Source organism: Bufo gargarizans, chromosome 3, assembly GCF_014858855.1.
Source record: "Bufo gargarizans isolate SCDJY-AF-19 chromosome 3, ASM1485885v1, whole genome shotgun sequence".
In the NCBI taxonomy this organism is placed as follows: Eukaryota; Metazoa; Chordata; class Amphibia; order Anura; family Bufonidae; genus Bufo; species Bufo gargarizans.
The window spans coordinates 537249032-537270826 of record NC_058082.1 but is presented as its reverse complement, the minus strand read 5'-3'; the positions used below and the strand labels follow the sequence as shown (position 1 = coordinate 537270826).

The window sequence follows — 21795 nt, the reverse complement described above, 5'->3', positions numbered from 1 at the left end:
CAGACAGCAGGGTCCCACATTGATAAAGGTTGAGCGGCCCAACCTGAATATAGGTCTCCCAGGCCTCTCCATCTGACTGGGTGTGAACATGGGAAAAGCATTCCTAAAACAAGTAAGGTACAGTCACATATAGACATGTTGATATGGTATGTTGGGGTAGACGGCACATTACTGCAAAAGGTAGATAAGGGGTAATGAGGCAATGGCAGCTATGGGGCTTACAATATAACATCAAGAACTAAAACAATATTTTAAAGTCTAATGCATTGCCCTGAGGATTTATATAGATACCAGATATAACCTCTGAAAACCTCCTGAAGGAGGCTAGATATGAGAGACTGATATAGAGGAACAGTCAAGTGTCCTGAAGTTCTGCCTGTCGTTTCTTCGCTTGCGGCGACTTGAATTTCTTGGTTAACTTCCACTCTTCTAATGCAGGTAACTGCGGTACCTTCAGGTCTCCTGTCATAGGCAGCCAAGAGGGTATTTCTAAGGGGTCAATCTGCAAAGCGTCCCACATTTTGATGAGGTCCATCAGGTGACGGACAGTGACCTGCTTTCCGTTGATGGTAGCACAGAGGCCGAAGGGAAAGAGCCAGCGTAGAGGGTGCCTTCTCTCCCTAAAGAGGTCAGTGAGTGGCTTGAGTTGTCTCCTCTTCGCCAGGGTACTTGCCGCTAGATCCTGGTATAGTTGTATTTTGGCGTTTTCAAACGATATATCGCCTTTATGTCTGGCGGCAGTTAAGATGGCGGCAGTGTCTAAATAACTTAACAGGCCACATACAATGTCGCGTGGCGGTGCCTCTGGCGGCGGCTTGGGCCTGAGGGCCCTATGGGCTCTTTCAATAACAATCTTCTCTGCTCTTTCCTGTCCCAGCAGGGAGGAAAAGAGTTGACTAACCGTGTCTAAAATGTCCTCTCTCTGCACGCTTTCCGGAACTCCTCTGATACGGACATTCTTTCTCCGACTCCTGTTCTCCTGATCTTCTAGGTACAGGTAAGTGGTATTAACGTGTTCGCGAATCTCCTCCACTTTAGATTGTAGTGCACGGCTGTGCTTGGTTATGGCGAGCTGGGAGTCTTCTAGGGCTGCTACTCTGTGCCCCGTCTGCTTAAACTCCGTTTTGATAGCAGAAAGCTCTCTCAGGACTGGCTCGAAAGCGAGTGCCAATGACTCCTTGAGGAAGGCTCTAGTGATGGGAGTCGAGCCTCTCTCGCTGCGTGTCTCGGACATAGCGCAGGAGCCCTCATCGTCCGAGTCTTCTGTGCATGTAGCGGCGGCGGCAGCAGCTTCCTGCGCCATCTTGGCTCTGACCGCCGGAGAAGATAACTTCTTTTTGAGGAACTTATCCAAGTCGGATTGTCCTCTGGCGTGTTTAGGCGTCATCTGTGTCTCTTTAGGCTTCTCTCTATTAGGTTTCCCCATAATAAAGCGCAGTGGGAACCCGCTGAATGGCTAATGATGGCGTGCTGCTGTGCGGAGCTCTTAGCTCAGGCGGCCATTTCCTGACGCGGCTAGCTCCGCCCCCCGGACGCGGCAATAATTAATATGTATACTTTTTTTTTTTTATTAAAGTTTTACACAATAACAGCATTTTTAAAACAAACAAAAAATAATGTTTTAGTGTCTCCATATTCTGAAAGCCATAGTTTATTTTTATTTTTTCGGTGATTGTCTTAGATCGGGTCTAATTTTTAGCGGGATGAGATGATGGTTTGATTGGTATGATTTTGGGGTGCGTATGACTTCTTGATCACTTGGTATGGCACTTTTAGTGATGTAAGGTGACAAAAAATGTTTTTTTTTTTTAGCACAGTTTTTATTTAACTTTTTTTACAGCGTTCACCTAAGGGGTTAGGTCATCTGATATTTTTATAGAGCCGGTCTATGCGGATGCGGCGATGTGTACTATGTCTTCTTTTCTTTTTATCCCTATTTTTAACTTTTTTTAAACTTTATTTTGGAAAAGGGACACTTTTTTTTACTTTAAACATTTTTCACTTTATTTTACGTTTGATATTTGTCCCAATGTGGGACTTCATCTTTTCAGGGTCTTATCCCTGTTTTAATTCACTACAATTGCACATAGTGAGACGCTGACAGTTGCCTAGGAGACCCAGCGCTCAGGCTGGATCTTCTGGACTTCCGTAGGCTGGCATCTCTAATGCCTGTGTAAGGCAACGGGGCTGCCATGGCAACCTTAGACCCCCTGCCAGCACAACGTGGGAGGGCGATGGAGTATACACCGCACATGTGCTGACCGCCGCCCATAAAAGGGTTAATCCACTGCCGGCGGATGCAGCAGGGGCCCGGCTATCAGTAACAGCTGTGCTGCAGATCGGGCGGGTGCAGCTCCTGCACTACCCGATCCCATCACGTACATGTAGGTGATAATGCGGGAAGAGGTTAAAAAGTGGGTTTTGGAAATTTTCTTAAAAATGTTAAGAATTGGTTATAAAATTCTAAGCCATCTAATGTCCTAAAGAATTTAAATGACATTTACAAAATGATGCCAACGTGTAAAGTAGACAAATGGGGAATGTTAAGTAAATATTTTATGAGGTATCACTTTCTGTTTTAAAAGTAGAGAAATAGACATTTTTGGTAAATTTGGGATTTTTTCATAAATAAAGGTGAAATATATTGACTAAAATTTAGGACTATCGTGAAGTACAATGTGTCACGAGAAAACAACCTCAGAATTTTCCCATTAAGGGGCGGAGCCAACGTCTGAGCTGTGAAGACATGCTCTGCTGAGCTCCGCTTATTCTCCTGCTAAAGGGACTCGATTACGTTTGCTATTGTACTCCAAAATGGTGAAAATAGGAGGTCAAAAGAACACAGACCAAGCTGTGATCCCGAAATGCCCTAATCCAGGTACGGGAATGGTGAAATACCTGAAGAAACAAACCGCTTCTCCTGCAGCTAGAGAATCCAAGATGGCACCGGCAGACGAGCGCTCTGAAGCAGGCGCTGAAGGAGGCATGTCTGAGGGAGAAAGTGATGGCGGTGAGTCTATAACCTCCCGCTCCCGGCCTGTGTCTAGGCGTTTTATCAAGCAAGCTCTTGCTGAAGCCCTCTCACCCCTGATGCAACAAATCTCCGTACTTACACAAGAGATCCAGCACATCCGTCACAGGGTAGAGTCTCTGGAGAATATCACTCAGGCCACCCTGGAACATAGCACCGCTGTCTCTCAATCCCTTTCCTCCTGCCAGCAACATATAAATCATCTGCATGCAGCCATGGAGGACCAAGAAAACAGGGGCAGGAGGAACAACCTCCGTTTCAGGGGTATACCAGAAGCTGTGCCTAATGAGGAACTAATATCCACCATTAGACAAATAGCTGCAAAACTCCTGGGAAGTGACAATCTGTCTGATATGATTATAGAAAGAGCTCACAGGGCCCTCAGACAGAAGCCAAAAGACACAGAACCTCCCAGGGACATCATCTGCCGATTTTTAAATTTTGCAGACAAAGAAAAAATCTTTAATGCAGCCAGAGCCTCAAATTCCATCTCTTTTGGTGACTCAAGATATTTCAAGACCTCTCCCCTGTCACCTTAAATAAGAGGAAAATCCTGAAACCCCTTACTTTCAATAGTTTTTTATTATCAGAGTATAGGCTCATGCCAAGACTGAAACAGCATACAGATTACAAGCAATATTAAGAGTCACTGAGCACAGTACTCCTCTTTTGTCTAAATACAAAACTCAGCCATACAGAAGGTAATCCATAGCAAAGTTTGTCATAACATGTAACTAATAAATCATACAATAAATCATACAATAAATCATATAATAAAATAAAATAACATAACATAACATGTGCCGCGTCTTCATTGCCACATTTTATACAAGTGCAGTCTGCGCCCGAGACCATACATATTACATGCTTGATTCCACCATCTACACCCCATTTCTAGTGTTCTGTGTCTCCAGACCCTACTCCCTCCACGCATCCCATTTCAAGTCATGTTTTCCAACCTGAAAGGTTCGGTGAGCTATCATATATTCGTATGATTTAGTGGTACTGACTGCACTGATGATCTCTCGAAGGTCAGGGATATTAGTGCTTTTCCAATTTTTTGTTATTGCTATTTTGGTAGCTATTAGTAGATGTAGTACTATAGTTCTATACTTGAATGGAATTTTATCCAACTCCACCAAGAGCAAGGCTAGAGCTGGGTCTGGAGGAATTACATATCCTACGATCCCCGACACCTTAGAGAACACTCGAGACCAGAGAGAATAAATATTCGGACATTGCCAAAGTATATGCATCAGTGTACCTTTATGTCCACAGTTCCTCCAACAGTTTATGTTAGTACTTGGAAAAAGTGAGTGTAACCTAACAGGGGTGTAGTACCATCTCAAGGTTGTTTTGAGAAAAGTTTCTAGGTGTGAGGAGCATTTGAGGGTGGAGATAGCAATTTTATTTGCTGCTGTCCATTGGGCTGTGGAAAAGGTTGTTTTAAGAGCAGTCTCCCATGCTAGGAATGGAGCGGTCTTTGAAAACCTATCCTTGTCCCCCAGAAACATATATAAAGGTTTAATCCCTTTGTGGATGGGTCCTTGGATGGACCATTGAGCCATCAAATGAGTATGACTCTTGAGGACAAAGGACGGGTTACCCGACAATATGTGTCTTATTTTGATATAAGAGAACACTTCCTGTGGAGGAATATTATAAGATTGTTCAATATCTTTAAAGGGTTTTAGATCCGAACCTGACAACAGGTCTGCCACAGTGGAGAGTCCACTATTTTTCCACACCTTAACATTTAAATCCGGTGCTAGATATTGAAGAGTTTCTATAGGAGCCAGGTGTGCCACTGATGATGGGGCTGCTCGACTGAAATCATGATATTTTTTCCACAAAGCCACTGAAGTATAGACATAAAAAGCGGGATAGAGACCTGAGTAGCCGTCGTGCAACGCTGCCATGAGAAGAGCGCGTAAATTTCGTCCTGGGATTTGTGCTTGCTCAATATGCACCCAATGTTTTCCTATTCCACCACTCCACCAGTCTCTAAGCTGATTAATTCTAGAGGCTAGATAATAGTCAAACAAGTTAGGCATGCCCAAACCTCCACACTTTTTATGTCTGCACATGATACTTCTCGCCAATCTAGGTTTGGCTTTATTCCAAATAAAAGCGTTTAACATCTTGTTAGCTAGATTAAAGAAGGAAATTGGAACAGGAATAGGGATAGTTCGGAACAGATATAATAATTTTGGCAATATATGTTGCTGTAACGCAGCAATGCGTCCTAACCAAGATAGCTCTGTTTTGGCCATGCTATCAAGTTCCGGTTGAAGTGAAAGCAGCAGGGGAGGGAAGTTAGCTTTATACAGTCCCTGGGGGGTAGTAGTCACTTTAAAACCTAAGTACTGAACCATGACTTCTTGCCAATCTAAGGCGAATTCTGCCTTCATCTGAGACAAGCTAGCTCCTGGGATCCCCAACGATAAAGCCTGAGACTTGCTCTCGTTTATCTTATAATATGATAAGGCCCCATAAGAGCGAATGATGTCCATCACTGCTCCTAATGATTTCCTGGGGTTTGTTAGGGACAGTATAATATCGTCCGCATATAGCGATATACAATGTTGCCTGTTTCCAATTTGTACACCCGTCACCTCGGTCGACTGACGGATCGCCTGAGCTAATGGTTCCAACGATAAAATAAATATTAAGGGGGAAAGGGGACATCCCTGTCTCGTGCCATTAGAAAGTCTAAACGGATCTGACAATACACCATTTGTTAATACACGGGCTGAGGGGTTGGAGTAAAGGACCCGAATAGCTTGTATAGTAGATTCCGGGAACCCCATTCTGCGGAGTACAGAGAAGACAAACGACCAGTTTACTCGGTCAAAAGCCTTCTCTGCATCCAAGGTGACCATGACCGTCGGAATACGAGCACGATTTACAAAATCCACTAAGTTCAATACTCTTCTTGAGTTGTCTGTGATTTGTCGCCCCTGGACAAAGCCCACCTGGTCAGGGGCCACCAGAGATGGAATGATGTTCGCTAGTCGGGAAGCTAAAATTTTTGCATAAATTTTAAGGTCCGTATTAAGTAAAGAAATGGGGCGGAAGTTTTGAGGAACAGAAGGATCCTTACCAGGTTTGGGTAAAGTCACAATTACCGCCTCCAACATTTCAGTAGGCATATTACCTTTTTCCATGGCACGGGACAGAGATGCGTGAAGAGGTGGCAACAAATAGTCGGAAAAGGTCTTATAATAAGAGTTTGAAAGTCCGTCTGGACCAGGACTTTTCTGATATGGCAAACCCTTAATTACCTTAGATATTTCAGCTGGGGTGACAGGAGCAGTAAGGGATTCACTCTGACTCTTATCCATGGAGGGTAACGATAGGGATCCCAGGAAACCTTCAATGTCATCAATGGAAGGGGAAACAAAGCCAGGTTCTTCCTGTAAATTATATAACTGAGAATAGTAAGATCTAAACTGATTAGCTATAGCCTTTGGGTCATATAGCTTATAGGATTTTGAAGAGTCCCAAAGGAACGCAATTTTTGATTTTACAGCTTTAGCTTTAACTCTGCTAGCCAACAGCTTCCCTGCTTTATTAGCTTGGGAGTAGTATGTAGCATTAGTCTTTTTAAGTGCTAATTCGTACGTGTGCAGAAAACTTTCTCTGAGTTGCGATCTGAGAACTTTCAGTTTATCGGATAATTCCAGTGAGGGGGACGTCTTATTCAGTGCATCTACAGATTGTATTTGTGATATAAGATCATTTTGATACTTTTCCCTCTGTCTTTTATGTTTATGGCTCAGTTTCATAAGGATTCCTCTTATGAACGCTTTATGGGCGGTCCAAACTATAGTGGGATCCGCAACAGAGTCCGCGTTAAAGTGAAAATATTCCCTCAATGCTGCAGATATTTCTGCCTGGTATTTGGTATTAGCTATTATAAAGTCATTGGCTCTCCATAATGGGTTGGGAGGGGTCGAAAACTCTTCCTTTATTTCTAAGGTCACCGGGGCGTGATCCGACCAGGTAATCGTCCCGATTGAGGATTTTGCAGAAACGCTCAAAGACGTTCTATCGACAAGGAACAGGTCTATACGGGAGTACGTTCTATGTGCCGGAGAAAAATATGTAAAATCTCTCTCCGACGCATGGTGAATGCGCCATACATCAAATAGAGAGTTAGCTAGCAAAGATGGTATGAGAGATGTTGCGCTCGTTCTAGAAACAGAGGAAGAGTCTTGGGATGGGTCAGGTGTTACGTTGAAATCACCACAGATGATCACTCTACCTTCTTTCAACGTTTGTATTTTGTGGAAGAGTTTATTAAGAAAACGCACCGGGCGAATATTCGGGGCATACACACCCACTAGGGTATAGATTATATTATTTATTGAGCACACATGAATAACGTACCTACCCCCTGGATCAATGACTGTTTTCCTCTCAGAGTGTGCCACAGAATTTCTTATTGCTAATAAAACCCCCCTCTTTTTACCAGTAGTATGGGAGTGAATCAAAGTCGGAAAGGAAGGGTGTTTCAATCTCCTCATATCAGCCTCTAGTATATGTGTCTCCTGCGCACAAAATACATCACATTTATTCATGAGTGCCTCCTTCCACATCATCCGCCTCTTGTATGGACTATTTAAGCCTCTCACATTTAACGAACTAATTGTCAACACCATCTTGTCACATAAGAGGCTGCATAGAGGAACTCACACGGTCCATGCGGAAGGAGACACCCATCGACACCTGCATGTAGATCAGGTAAGTGGTAAAATATAGACTTGGCACAGAGAAAACAATAAATGCAAAAAGAAAAGAACTGTAACAGTATAAACCATAACTGACCGCCCTGGAAAAGGGACGGTAAAGGATTAGCACAAGGGTTAGATCGCATATCCCCTTGTGATCTTTCTAGGGGGAAGACAGTCTTGCCTACCACCATGAGGCTCCACATTAAGAGCCTATTCCCGCTCCTTCTGGATGCAGGACAATTAGAAGAACCTTCAGCGACGTCTCCTTCAGCGATGTTTCCTCTGGCGTCGTCTCTCAACTTGATGCCACTCTCCCTCCTCTTCAGGCTTCTGCTGAAGCTTCCCGGTAGGGACCACCGATACCGCGATTCCCCAGGCTGCCATGACAGATTTGCCCTCCTCGACTGTGCGAATAACAGACATAGCCCCATCTCTCTGTACAAGCAGCTTCATGGGGTAACCCCAGCGATATGGAATTGAGTGTTCTCTCAGTGCTACAGTAATCGGGGTTAGCGTGCGTCTGAGTTGTAGAGTGGCTACAGAAAGATCCGCAAAAAGCTTTACAGACTGGTATGGATCCGGTAAAGTTCCTAGCTTCCTTGCCGCTGCGAGGGTGTCATCTTTAGCTTGAAAGAAATGCAGGCGAGCTAGCACATCTCGAGGCACATCATCAGGCAGGTGCTTCGGCTTGGCAATCCTATGCGCCCGGTCAATGATAAGATCCTGTTCGGTGCAATCGGGCAAAAGCAGCTTGATCAGATTCTTGATGTAGGCTTGCAGGTCTGCCACCGCGACCGATTCCGGCACCCCACGCAACTTTAAGTTGTTTCTACGGGACCGGTCCTCAAGGTCCGCCACTTTCGCCCTGAGGTAAGCAATCTCCTCTGAATGAGAGCCATGTGAGTCAATCAGATTATTGTGCGAGTCCGCAAATTCGCCCATTTTCTGTTCCACGTGTTGGACTCTGTTGTCCAGGGCTGCTACTGACGCCTGAATAGGCGAAATTAGGTGTGATATGTGGCCGGTAACTGACTGATTAAATGCCAGGAGCATGTCCTTCAGCAGCAAGCTAGACGCCGGTTTGTCGTCAGTGGGAAAATTATCTAGCGCGTCCGATAAGGTGCCGGTTTCTGCATGGGTCTTTTCCCCATCTTCTTGCAGTCTGGGTCTCTGCTTAGCCGGACTGGTACCGGGAGATTGCAGTGACGCCGCGGCCTCCAGCATTAAGTCCCCTTTCTCCGTTAGATGACTCTTACCCGATCGGGATAGTTGCGGGGATCCACTAGGGCTCTGGTGAGAGCTGCTGTTGTCTGAAGCGCGGGGAGATCCTCCGCTAGTCGTGGATACTGGACTGGAGCCGGGCCCTGTTTGTCTGCCTCGTGAGCCAGCGCCATCTTTGCTTTGCTCAGGGCCGAAGAAAAACTCCAGTTTTCCCTGGTTTTTTATGCTCCTTTTTCCCCTGGTCATCATCGGGGATAGTGCCGATGCCGAACCGCACCAGAAGAAGAGAAATAAAGTGCAATATGAAGGTTCTGCTGGGCTGAATTGCTAGACTGGAGCGGGAGCTCTGGAATCAAGCAGCCATACTCCTCTGCGGCTCGGCCACGCCCCCCCCTGAAACCCCTTACAGACCATTTGCGCAGCAAGAATATCTTATACAGATAGACCTTCCCATTTGGTCTGTCATTTAAATACGCAGGAAAACAGATGAAGATTTCCTCCCATATGGATCTTCAGGATGCATTTTCTCCAATGGACATAGCAAGCTGGGATGCAGTGTCCGAGATCTCCACATTGCCTGACCTTCCGAAGCTTACCCCCTGGGAGAAGACCTCTACTCCTAAAAGACAGCGTATGAAGAATCGCAGTGGTAACCTGACTCCAAGGAGAATAACTGGGACTGTGTCTTAGCTCTCTCTCTCTCTAATCCTGTGGGCATATTGTAAGCTATATATATATATATATATCTCCATTTCCCACTAAGTCCACCTTCCTAGCTTTCTCTCCTTCTCTTCCTCTACCATGTCTTTCTTCATCTATATCCCCCCCCCCCTCTACCTACCCCCTCCTTCTATCTGGAGTACATAACTAAAAGCTTTAAATATTCCCATTATTAGCAGGATCCTATATTTGGGTTAACCCCACTCCCCCCCCCCCCCTCTCTGAAGAAGCCTTTAAGCTTCATGTTGTTCTTAAAGCGGCAACTTGACTTTCCCCTGCCGCATTACTGTTTTATTATTGTTTGTTTTTCTTTTATGTTTTTTCAGTTATGGAATATCTGGATATCAGTCGTACCTATATATGTGATGGGAATATGCTCGCTTCTCTAGGGGCCGCCAGTACGGTCCAATCATTTAGCCATGAATGACCTTAAATCAGCGTCCTTTAATGTGAAGGGCCTCAGATCTCCATCTAAAAGATCCCAAATCTTTTCCCTCCTTTGGAAGGAAAGATGCTCAATCTTGTTCTTACAGGAAACCCACTATAAACATGACAACTACCCTGACCTCTCATTCTCCAAATACCCTACTTGGTATCACTGTGGAGCGGGAGGAGCGGCCTCTAGAGGAGTGAGTATAGGATTCAAAGGTAATGTTCCCTTCACTTACTCTGCACATACGCAAGACCCAGATGGCAGATACATCATTCTTAAGGGTACTATTGGTCGTAACGTACACTTCAAATCCCTTTATAGAAGAGTACTTCTCCCTCAATAATACCCCAGATATTTCCCCCCACATCCTCTGGGATGCGCACAAAGTTTTTATGAGAGGCCACTTCATTAGTAAATGCTCCTATCTGAAGAAACAAGCAGATAAACATCTTTCCTCTCTTCTGGACCAGATTCATGTGTTGGAGTCCCTCCACAAGAGATCCCTAGCAGCCCAACATTTATCGGACCTTACAGCTCTTAGAACAGAGCTTAAAAACCTCTTAAATGCTAAAGCCGCTAAATACTATTTATCCTCCCAAGTTTTTTGCCCATGGCAACAAAGCCTCAAAGTTCATGATGCAGCGTATTAAACGTAGAAAATTAGCTAGACATGTATCTTCCATCAAAACTCCCCAGGGCCAACAGCTCTTCTCCTCGGAGACTATAGCTGAACAATTTAAGCTTTTTTATGAAGCCCTATATAATTTACCTCCCCCCTTAGAGGACCCTCACACTCAGAACAGAGACTCGTCAGTTAAGGCCTTTCTGGAAACGCTAAACCTCCCTAAACTATCCCCAGACCAGCAAGATATCCTACAAAAGCCTTTCACGGCAACTGAATTAGCTGCAGCCCTTAAATCCTCCCCAAAAGATAAATGCCCGGGCCCGGACGGCTTCCCAACCGCTTACTACACCTCTTTCCAAGACTCTCTAATCCCTTACTTCCACCCAGTCTGTAACTCTTCCCTTTGTAATAAGCCTTTATCAGTCGATATGACTAACGCTCTAATTACTATCATACCTAAAGAGGGTAAAGACCCCTCCTCCTGTGCTAACTATCGACCTATATCCCTATTGAATACAGACTTAAAAATCCTAGCAAAAATGTTGGCCACTAGACTCCAATCCTTTCTCCCTAACTTAATTCACTCTGATCAGGTGGGATTTGTGAAAGGTCGAGAGGGAAAAGACAACACTACAAAAGTTCTTGATGCCCTCTTCTATGCTTCTCACAAAAAAAGGCCCTTGGTTCTACTAGGCACCGATGCTGAAAAAGCATTTGATCGAATAGACTGGTCATACATAAGACATACCCTGCATAAATTTCAATTTCCCACCCCATACATTAATGCGGTTTTTGCAATGTACACAAATTCCTCTGCTTCAGTCCTGGTCAACAATCTCATCTCCACCCGTTTTTCAATCAAAAATGGAACACGTCAAGGATGCCCCCTCTCTCCCCTTATATTTGTTTTAGTGATGGAGACCCTTTTGCAGGCCTTGAGACAAGAAGAGGGCATCAGTGGACTAAAATTAGGCCCAAAAGAACTTAAATTAGCGGCTTTCGCAGACGATCTGCTTATCCTTACAACAAACCCCATAAGGTCCATGCCCCTAACAATATCCCTCTTAAATAGATTCGGTCTCCTTTCAAATTTCAAAATCAACCCCCAAAAATCCCAGATTCTTCATATAGGTTTATCCCCTACTCAAATTTCGGCCCTCCAATTAAACTCTCCTTTTAACTGGTCTAACAGACATTTAACCTACTTGGGCGTTAAATTAACCTCTCATCTTTCAGAACTGTTTCAACTCAACTATACCCCCCTCTTGAAGGCCATTGTTGCTCACCTGGATTCTCTGGACCTTCCTTATCTGTCTTGGTTTGGAAGAAAAAAAACTAGTAATGTCCCTGGTAATTCCAAGACTCACTTATCTCCTGCAAGTCCTTCCTATTGCTATCCCTATTTTTTTTTTTTAGGTCTTTGAATTCCCAGATCCGAAAGTTTATATGGCAGGGTAAAAAACCTAGAATTTCCTTTTCTACTTTAACAAAACCCAAACACCTTGGTTTACCTGACCCGGAACTTTATATGAAGGCTATACACTTAAACAGAGTGATTGATTGGCTCCGACCCTCTAGTCACAAACAATGGCTACCGTTAGAAAATATTTTATTTCCCTCTACCATTAGGGCCCTGTTGTTGTCGGACAGCCCACTTCCCGCCTTATCCTCTATTCCGAACCCTATAGTTCGCACTTCTTTGAAGGTATGGAAGTGGTTCTCCTCCAATTGCTGTGCCCTACCTCTGCCCTCCCCTCTCCTTCAGGTAGGAGATATTATCTCATTAGCTCCAAAAGAGCTGAGAGACACATGCCCTCTAGGGATCAGATCTTCTATTAAATTAGTAACCGATCTACTGGACAGGGACGGATGTGTCCTCTCTGGAGAGTCCCTTTGAAGCAGTCTGGAAATTACTTCCTCACATACTCTACTCCTCACCTATATTAGTAAAGAAATTACCGTTAGAGCCAAATCCCTAAACCTACAGAAACCCCTGGACTGGTTTGAAAATATGTTGAAGTCCACTACCTATCCTTCTAAGCTAATTTCGGTTCTTTATAAGAAGCTAGCCCTTCCCACCTTGAGTGTCAAACCAGCAGTAATAGCACTATGGAAAAAAGACCTGGGAAGACAATTCTCCCAATCCGAAATGACCAAACTCTTCATCACTCCACACAAACTTTCAAGATGTGTCCGAGTGCAAGAGAACGGCTACAAGGTTTTATCTAGATGGTATATAACCCCAGACAAGATCTCCTCATACTATCCCAACATCCCAGACAATTGTTGGAGATGCGAAAGGAATAAAGGTTCTTATTTCTATATCTGGTGGGAGTGCCCTCTGCTAAAACCCTGGTGGGGGAAAATCTTCAATTTAAGTAATACTATTTGCAACACCAATTTCCCTATTTCCCCTGAGATAGCACTACTATCTTTGGGTATACAAGGGGTAGACACTCACAAAAAAACCCTCTTCTCCTTCCTGATATCAGCGGCACGACTACTTATCCCCATGAACTGGCGTAGCCCAGTCATCCCCACTATAGACCATTGGATAGCTAAAGTCGACCAATTCTATCGCCTTGAGGAACTCTCACATTGGGAGTTAAAAACCAGAAATACATTCCTCAATATTTGGTCTTCATGGAAAACGTATAGGAACTTCACTTAACACTTCGTGTTCATGTTCTCTATCTAGGTATTCCGTCGTTCAACACTCAGGTTCTAGTTCTATGCATATAACATTATATGTACATGATAATCATAATATGTCTATATACAAATGTAATGTTTGTAACCAAAAATTGTACATTATTATTGCTCTATGATGTACTTCTACTGCAATGTACATGTGTATTGATATTTTAAAAACAATAATTGTTTAAAAAAAAATATATATATATATATATATATATATATATATATATATATAATTTTCCCATTAATTCACTTGTTCTGTGACCAGACTAAAGTTCATTGTCACAGACCACCACCATTTAAAACTTAGCCTTTATTATAGAAAACATCTAAAATAAACCAAAGTGCTGTATAAATATGATGTTGGCAGGTTATGATACATGGGAATAGAGAGGAAAAATCTGATCCCTAAGTCTATACCTACGTTTTTGTGTCCTGCTTAGAATGCAATGGCTGGACAGATCGGGTCGATCAGGAACCTCCTATATTCCCTCGGATGGCCCTGGCACAGGGATAAATACCTCCACCATTATCAATAGAAGACTAGTGATGTTATTAAAAAATAAAAAAGTGATGAACCGCAGAGTCCAGAGTGCTTGATGACCTCATAGAAGTCAACAAGCACAGTGTCACAGCTGGATGCCGATAGCTGCATATAATGAACAGGGAGGTGTTAGAGGCCGGTGCTCACCGGTGCCATGGTGTAGGTAAACAAAACACAAGCTATGCATATCTCTGGTGCTTCAGCGGTTCAAAACTTATGAAGATATAGCTGCACGCACACAAGATAAGGGGTACTAGAGTAGAAGTGACTAAAAAACTAATGTATTTGCCACAAATAAACTTGAAACTAAATAATTTTAAATAGAACATATTACCCTGATATCTGGCTAGTAGGTTATATGAAACAAGCAAATACAATGGATGCATTCAGGCCTGAAGGAGTCACAGTATTAAGGGTATAAATCCATCTTGACTCCTTTAGCCTGAAGAGTCTGTCCATATCACTACCTCTAATGGATGGAAAAATAACCTATATCTTGGAAAAGCTTAGTGTGTCAACATTTGCCCCATGAGAGAATCTAATATGTCGGGCTAATGGATGTACCCCATATGTTCTAAAATTATCATCTTAAACTCCCTACAGGTCTTCCCTACATAATTGAGTCCGCAAATATATTGGTCCAGATAAACCGCCACCATTGTGTTGCAGTTGGCAAAATGTCTCGATGTATACGTTTTATTCCCACTACTATCAGAGACGGTGTTTTCCATTCTGATGTAGGGACAGGCTTTACAACGGCCATATCTAAATGTGCCCAAGCTCCTATACTGTAGCAACGTCTCTTTAAGTGGTGGTTCAAGATGACTATGAACTAAGGTGTTGCCAATGCTTCATACCCGTCGAAAGGTGGTGACTGGGGTCTCCAATAATACTCCCTTTTAGTCTGGATCTACCTTAATTAGAGACCAATAAGGGCTTAAAATCTCTCTAACCTGTGGAGCCCCTGAGTCATAGGTCCTTATGACCATAATCAATTCTTGTGGCTTGTGTTTCTTGGGTTTAAATAAAGATGAAAGGTCCCAGGATCTCGCATAGTTTGAAGCCTCCTGTAAGGGTCTATCCGGGTACCCCCTCTGTTTGAAAAGGTCGTACAGATTTGACACCTCCATTTCAAAATCTCCCTCATCAGAGCAGTTTCTACCAAGTTCTGAGAAATTGCCCCTTTGGTATGCCATTCTTTAAGGATGTGGAATGAAAGGTAATGGTGGCTGTCTTTTTGCGATACAAGGTTGTATTAATTAGGCTATTTTCTCCCCTTTTAATGCAAATATCCAGAAAGGCAATTGAGTCTATCTGGAGTTCATACGTAAAATGGAGACTTATATGGTTGGAGTTTAGTTTACTTATAAACTCTCTAAAATACGATTCAGTCCCTCACCAGAATAATAGAATATTGTCAATATAACGTACCCATAGTAAAATTAGACTGGTCCAGGGAGAGAGGGTATCCGAGAAGACCACTGTGTCCTCCCACCAGCCCAGGAGTAGATTTGCATAAGTCGGTGCGCAGGGGTTACCTATCACAGTACCTCTAAACTGGTGGTAGAATTGGGACTCAAATATAAAGTAGTTATGTGTAATTATGAAATCAAGAAGTTGAATAATTAAACAATTATGTTCTCTTAGTTCAGTACATCTAGAGTCAAGGAAGTATTTGATGGCCGCCAATCCTTTATTGTGCGGGATAGAGATATACAGTGTCTCGACGTCAGTAGATGCCAGCCAAGTATCAGACTCAATGGTGATGCCCTCTAATCTTCTAAGAAGATCAGTGGTGTCACGTAGATATGTGGGTAATGTGAGAACAAATAGGCTTAAGATCTGATCGACATACAGTACAGACCAAAAGTTTGGACACACCTCATTTAAAGAGTTTTCTTTATTTTCATGACTATGAAAATTGTAGATTCACAATGAAGGCATCAAAACTATGAATTAACACATAAGGAATTATATACATAACAAAAAAGTGTGAAACAACTGAAGATATGTCATATTCTAGGTTCTTCAAAGTAGCCACCTTTTGCTTTGATTACTGCTTTGCACACTCTTGGCATTCTCTTGATGAGCTTCAAGAGGTAGTCAACCGAAATGGTTTTCACTTCACAGGTGTGCCCTGTCAGGTTTAATAAGTGGGATTTCTTGCCTTATAAATGGGGTTGGGACCATCAGTTATGTTGTGGAGAAGTCAGGTGGATACACAGCTGAATTTGTATTATGGCAAGAAAAAAGCAGCTAAGTAAAGAAAAACGAGTGGCCATCATTACTTTAAGAAATGAAGGTCAGTCAGTCTGAAAAATTGGGAAAACTTTGAAAGTGTCCCCAAGTGCAGTCACAAAAACCATCAAGCGCTACAAAGAAACTGGCTCACATGCGGACCACCCCAGGAAAGGAAGACCAAGAGTCACCTCTGCTGCGGAGCATAAGTTCATCCGAGTCACCAGCCTCAGAAATCGCAGGTTAACAGCAGCTCAGATTAGAGACCAGGTCAATGCCACACACAGTTCTAGCAGCAGACAAATCTCTAGAACAACTGTGTTCTAGAGGAGACTGTGTGAATCAGGTCTTCATGGTAGAATATCTGCTAGGAAACCACTGCTAAGGACAGGCAACAAGCAGAAGAGACTTATTTGGGCTAAAGAACACAAGGAATGGACATTAGACCAGTGGAAATCTGTGTGCTTTGGTCTGATGAGTCCAAATTTGAGATCTTTGGTTCCAACCACCGTGTCTTTGTGCGACGCAGAAAAGGTGAACGGATGGACTCTTCATGCCTGGTTCCCACCGTAAAGCATGGAGGAGGAGGTGTGATGGTGTGGGGGTACTTTGCTGGTTACACTGTTGGGGATTTATTCAAAATTGAAGGCATACTGAACCAGCATAGCTACCACAGCATCTTGCAGCGGCATGCTATTCCATCCGGTTTGCGTTTAGTTGGACCATCATTTATTTTTCAACAGGACAATGACCCCAAACACACCTCCAGGCTGTGTAAGGGCTATTTGACCATGAAGGAGAGTGATGGGGTGCTGCGCCAGATGACCTGGCCTCCACAGTCACCGGACCTGAACCCAATCGAGATGGTTTGGGGTGAGCTGGACCGCAGAGTGAAGGCAAAAGGGCCAACAAGTGCTAAGCATCTCTGGGAACTCCTTCAAGACTGTTGGAAGACCATTTCAGGTGACTACCTCTTGAAGCTCATCAAGAGAATGCCAAGAGTGTGCAAAGCAGTAATCAAAGCAAAAGGTGGCTACTTTGAAGAACCTAGAATATGACATATTTTCTGCTGTTTCACACTTTTTTGTTATGTATATAATTTCACGTGTTAATTCATAGTTTTGATGACTTCAGTGTGAATCTACAATTTTCATAGTCATGAAAATAAAGAAAACTCTTTGAATGAGAAGGTGTATCCAAACTTTTGGTCTGTACTGTATATTCCTGCATGATGGGTCAGGCTGTCAATACCGGAAACTATAGGTGAACCCTTAAGGGGATTCAGACCTTTGTGTACTTTGGGAGACCGTAAAGAGTTGCCAATTTTGGATGGGGGGGGGGGGGGGGAGAAGATATTCAAATTCCCTTCAATAAATGAGTCTGATTTAAAACCAAGCCAAGTCAAGTGAAAACTGAGTTGTCTGTCAAAAGAGATAGACACATTTCCCTATATTGTTGATAATTCAAAACTACAATATTACCCCCCTTATCAGAGGACTTAATATATAGTTTTATTTTTCTCACTCAAGTGTTGTAGGCCCTCTATTCCAGCATGGGTATAGTTTTTAGAATGATGTTTAATGTCTAGGATTTCAAGATCCCTGATGACAGAGTTTAAGAATTGTCAGAACCTCCCAGGGAGCCAGTAGTGGGATGAGGAACCCACTGGCAGTAAGCAGCTGACAGCCCAGAATGCGGTACAAGTTTAGGGATAATCCAAGAGGGGTAGTCAATGTCCAATCCGGGTCGAGGCAGGCAGCGAAGGTTCAAGGCGGAAGACAGTCCAGGGGTCAGTAGCCGGGAAGGATACAAAGAAACAACAGGCAATAGAAGGATCTGCAGGGAGGCTAGGTGTTCACCATAAGGTGGAATAACTCAGCAATGAACCAGAGCTCAGGCCAGGTCTTTATAGCCAGGGAAGGTAGGAACCACCCTCCCCAGGAACCAATGGCAGACGAGGAAGGTGAAAGGTGTGTACTGGGAATCTCCCTCAGCAAGGCTCACACCTGACAGCCGGATAATGCAGGAACTCTATGCACCCGGAAATGTGCGAGCAGCCTGTGTACTGCGCACACGCCGTGCACCCGCACCTCGGGCACCAGGTGTTCTACCGAGCTGAAGGGGAACCCGTGCCCTGCGCCGTGCCCGTGGTCCCAGAGTAGGGGTAACACCCCCTGCTTCCTGACAGAGCCCCCCACCAAGGAGCGGCCTCCGGACGCGACCCTGGGAAGGCCTCTCGGGGTGAGCCCGATGGAACGCCCGCACCTTGGCGGCCGCATGGACATTCCCCAAGGGCTCCCAGGAACGCTCCTCGGGACCGTACCCCTTCCAGTGGATGAGATACTCCAGGACCCCACGCCGGCGGCGGGAGTCCAGGATCTCCTGGACTTCATACTCATCATCGTTATTCACCTGGATGGGAGGTGGTGGAGCAGGTGCCCGGTCCGGGAATGGGTTGGCACGGTGTGGTTTCAACAAGGACACGTGGAATACCGGGTGGATTCCCAGGGAAGTAGGCAACTGGAGCTTGGCTGCAACGTTGTTGACCATACTCACGATCTCAAAGGGACCAATGTAACGGGGTCCCAGTTTTCGGGAGGGACAGGACAGCTTGAGGTGCTGTGTGGAAAGCCACACCTTGTCCCCGTCTTTGTACCTGGGGAATTCTGTGCGTCTACGGTCTGCCTGCATCTTGTGCCGCTGCTGAGCGGCCTGGAGTTGTTGCGTTAGGGTCCGCCTCAGTTCTCGTAGGAGCCGGAGCCGTTGAGCCACTTCAGGCACTGGGACATCAAGGGGGAGATCCGGGAGAGTTGCGGGATGATAGCCGTAGTTGGCATAGAATGGTGAGAGCCCGGTGGAGGAATGAAGCTGATTGTTGAAGGAAAATTCCGCGAAGGGGAGATGGCTCACCCAGTCGTCTTGTAGATGGGATGTGTAACAGCGAAGGAACTGTTCGAGAGTTTGGTTGGTCCTTTCGGTCTGCCCATTGGACTGGGGGTGATAGGCAGAAGACAGGCTGCGAGTGATATGAAGGCTACGGCAAAACTGGGTCCAAAAGCGGGAGGTGAATTGTGAGCCCCGGTCTGAGACGATGGAATCAGGGAGCCCGTGCAACCGGAACACGTGTTGGAGGAACAACTCTGAGGTTTTTTGGGCCGTCGGGAGACCGGAGGTCGGAATGAAGTGGGACATCTTGGTACATCTGTCAACCACCACCATGATGGTGGTACAGGCTTGTGAAGGCGGTAAGTCCACAATGAAATCCATGGCTATGTTGCGCCATGGAAGGGTTGGCACTGGCAGAGGCTGTAATAACCCAACAGGTTTTGAGGTGGGACGTTTGTAGAGTGCACACACGGAACAAGACTCTATGAAGGAGCGTACGTCGGCTGCCAAAGAGGGCCACCAAAACTGACGTAGGATGCATTCCATGGTGTTGCGCCTACCTCGGTGGCCTGCTGTGGGGTGGTCATGGTGATGCTGTAGTACAGGCAGTCGCTGGGAGACTGGGACGTAGATCCACTGTTGGTGGTAACAAAGCCCCTGCTTCGTTGGCAGATGGGCTGCCTCCTCTGGAGCTGGCATGCTGGCCCGTCGGATCCTCTCGATCAAGGAGTGTTGGGTGGCTAGAAAGTATGCGGCTGGCAGGATCGGTTCCGGAGGTGCAGGATCGGCCTCGGAGGAGCACATACGGGACAAGGCATCAGCCTTGCCGTTCTTGGATCCCGGTCGATAGGTAATCTGGAGGCGAAAACGGGAGAAAAAGAGAGCCCACCTGGCTTGTCGAGGACGCAGTCGCTTGGCACTGCGGAGATATTCGAGGTTGCGATGGTCGGTGTACACCACCACAGGGTTTTCGGCTCCTTCCAGCAAATGTCTCCATTCCTCCAGGGCGTCCTTGATAGCGAGCAGCTCCCTCTCACCCACATCATAGTTGCGTTCGGCCCCGGTGAGTTTGCGGGAATAAAAGGCAACGGGATGGAGAAGCTGCTTCTCCCCTTGGACCTGGGAGAGAACAGCCCCGATAGCCCCCTCGGAGGCATCGGTCTCCAGAAAAAACGGGCAAGAGGCGTCCGGTTGTACTAGTATAGGTGCCTGTGTGAACAGCCTCTTAAGGTGCTGGAATGCCTGTTGGACCTTCGGGGTCCATTCAAACAGGGTGTTGCTCCTGGTCAGAGCAGTGATGGGAGCGCAGATCGCTGAAAAGTTCCGAATGAATCGGCGGTAAAAATTGGCAAAACCAATGAACTGCTGCACCATCCGCCGATTGCGGGGGACAGGCCAATTCTGGACGGCCTGGATCTTCCTGGGGTCCATCTCCACTCGACCTGGGGATAGGATGTAGCCCAGGAACTCAATGGACGAGACTTCGAATTTGCTTTTTTCAAGCTTGCCATAGAGACTGTGGGTCCGCAGACGCTGGAGCACCGATTTGACATGCCGTTCGTGTTGTGGCAGTGATCTGGAGAAGACAAGGATATCGTCCAGATATACCACAACATGGGTATCCAACAGGTCACGGAAGACGTCATTGATGAAGCACTGAAATGTGGCAGGGGCGTTACAGAGCCCGAAGGGCATGACAAGGTACTCGTAGTGCCCAAACCGTGAGCGGAATGCTGTCTTCCACTCATCCCCCTCCCTGACACGAATCAGATTGTAGGCCCCACGGAGGTCGATCTTGGTGAAGAAACGGGCATCCTTGACTCTGTCCAGCAAGTCGGGAATGAGAGGGAGTGGGTACCGGTTTTTCTTGGTGATGTCGTTCAGGGCCCGGTAATCGACACAGGGCCGGAGACCCCCATCTTTTTTTCCCACAAAGAAGATGCCGGCCCCAACTGGAGAGGTCGAGGGACGGATGAACCCCTTCGCTAGGCTCTCCTCTATGTAGTCCTTCAGGGCCCTGGTCTCGGGTTCGGACAGATTGTACAAGCGCCCGTACGGCAGTGGGGCTCCAGGGAGCAGGTCAATGGGGCAATCATAAGGCCTGTGTGGCGGCAAGGCGTCTGCTCCTTTTTTTTCAAAAACGTCTGCATAGTCCCGATATTTGTCAGGTAGTCTGTGTTCAACGGTGCCCAGAACCGCAGGAGGGCTTGGAGCCGGAGACGCGTGAACAGGAGAACCGGAGGGGGGCGTGAAGGTGATGGAGCCAGAGGTCCAGTTAATCGTGGGGTTGTGTCTCCTAAGCCAGGGGATGCCTAAAATGACTGGAAACAAGGGGGAAGGCACGATGTCCCACACGATCTTCTCGGAATGGTAAAGGCCGATGCGGAGGAACAAGGGATGTGATTCCATGGCGATAGGTCCCGTCTTTAGGGTGCTGCCATCCACCAGATGCAGCTGGGATGGGTTCTTCTTAGGGCGCAACGGGATGCCTAGTTGGGAAGCCAGATCCTTGTCCATAAAACAGCTGCTTGCGCCCGAATCAATGATGGCAGAGAGATCAATATTGTTGTTGCCCAGCTGCAGGGAAACAGGGATGGTGAGATGAGACGAGTTGTTATACATAGGTAGGTTAATGCATACCGTGGGTGTCTCCGGCCTACCTTC

General features: G+C 45.7%; 1 protein-coding gene across 1 annotated transcript in view; it reads left to right on the top strand.

Moving 5' to 3' along the window:
• Positions 1 to 21795, top strand: part of LOC122930573 (pseudouridine 5'-phosphatase) — a 532043-nt gene that overhangs the window by 343155 nt on the left and 167093 nt on the right. The window lies entirely within an intron of this gene.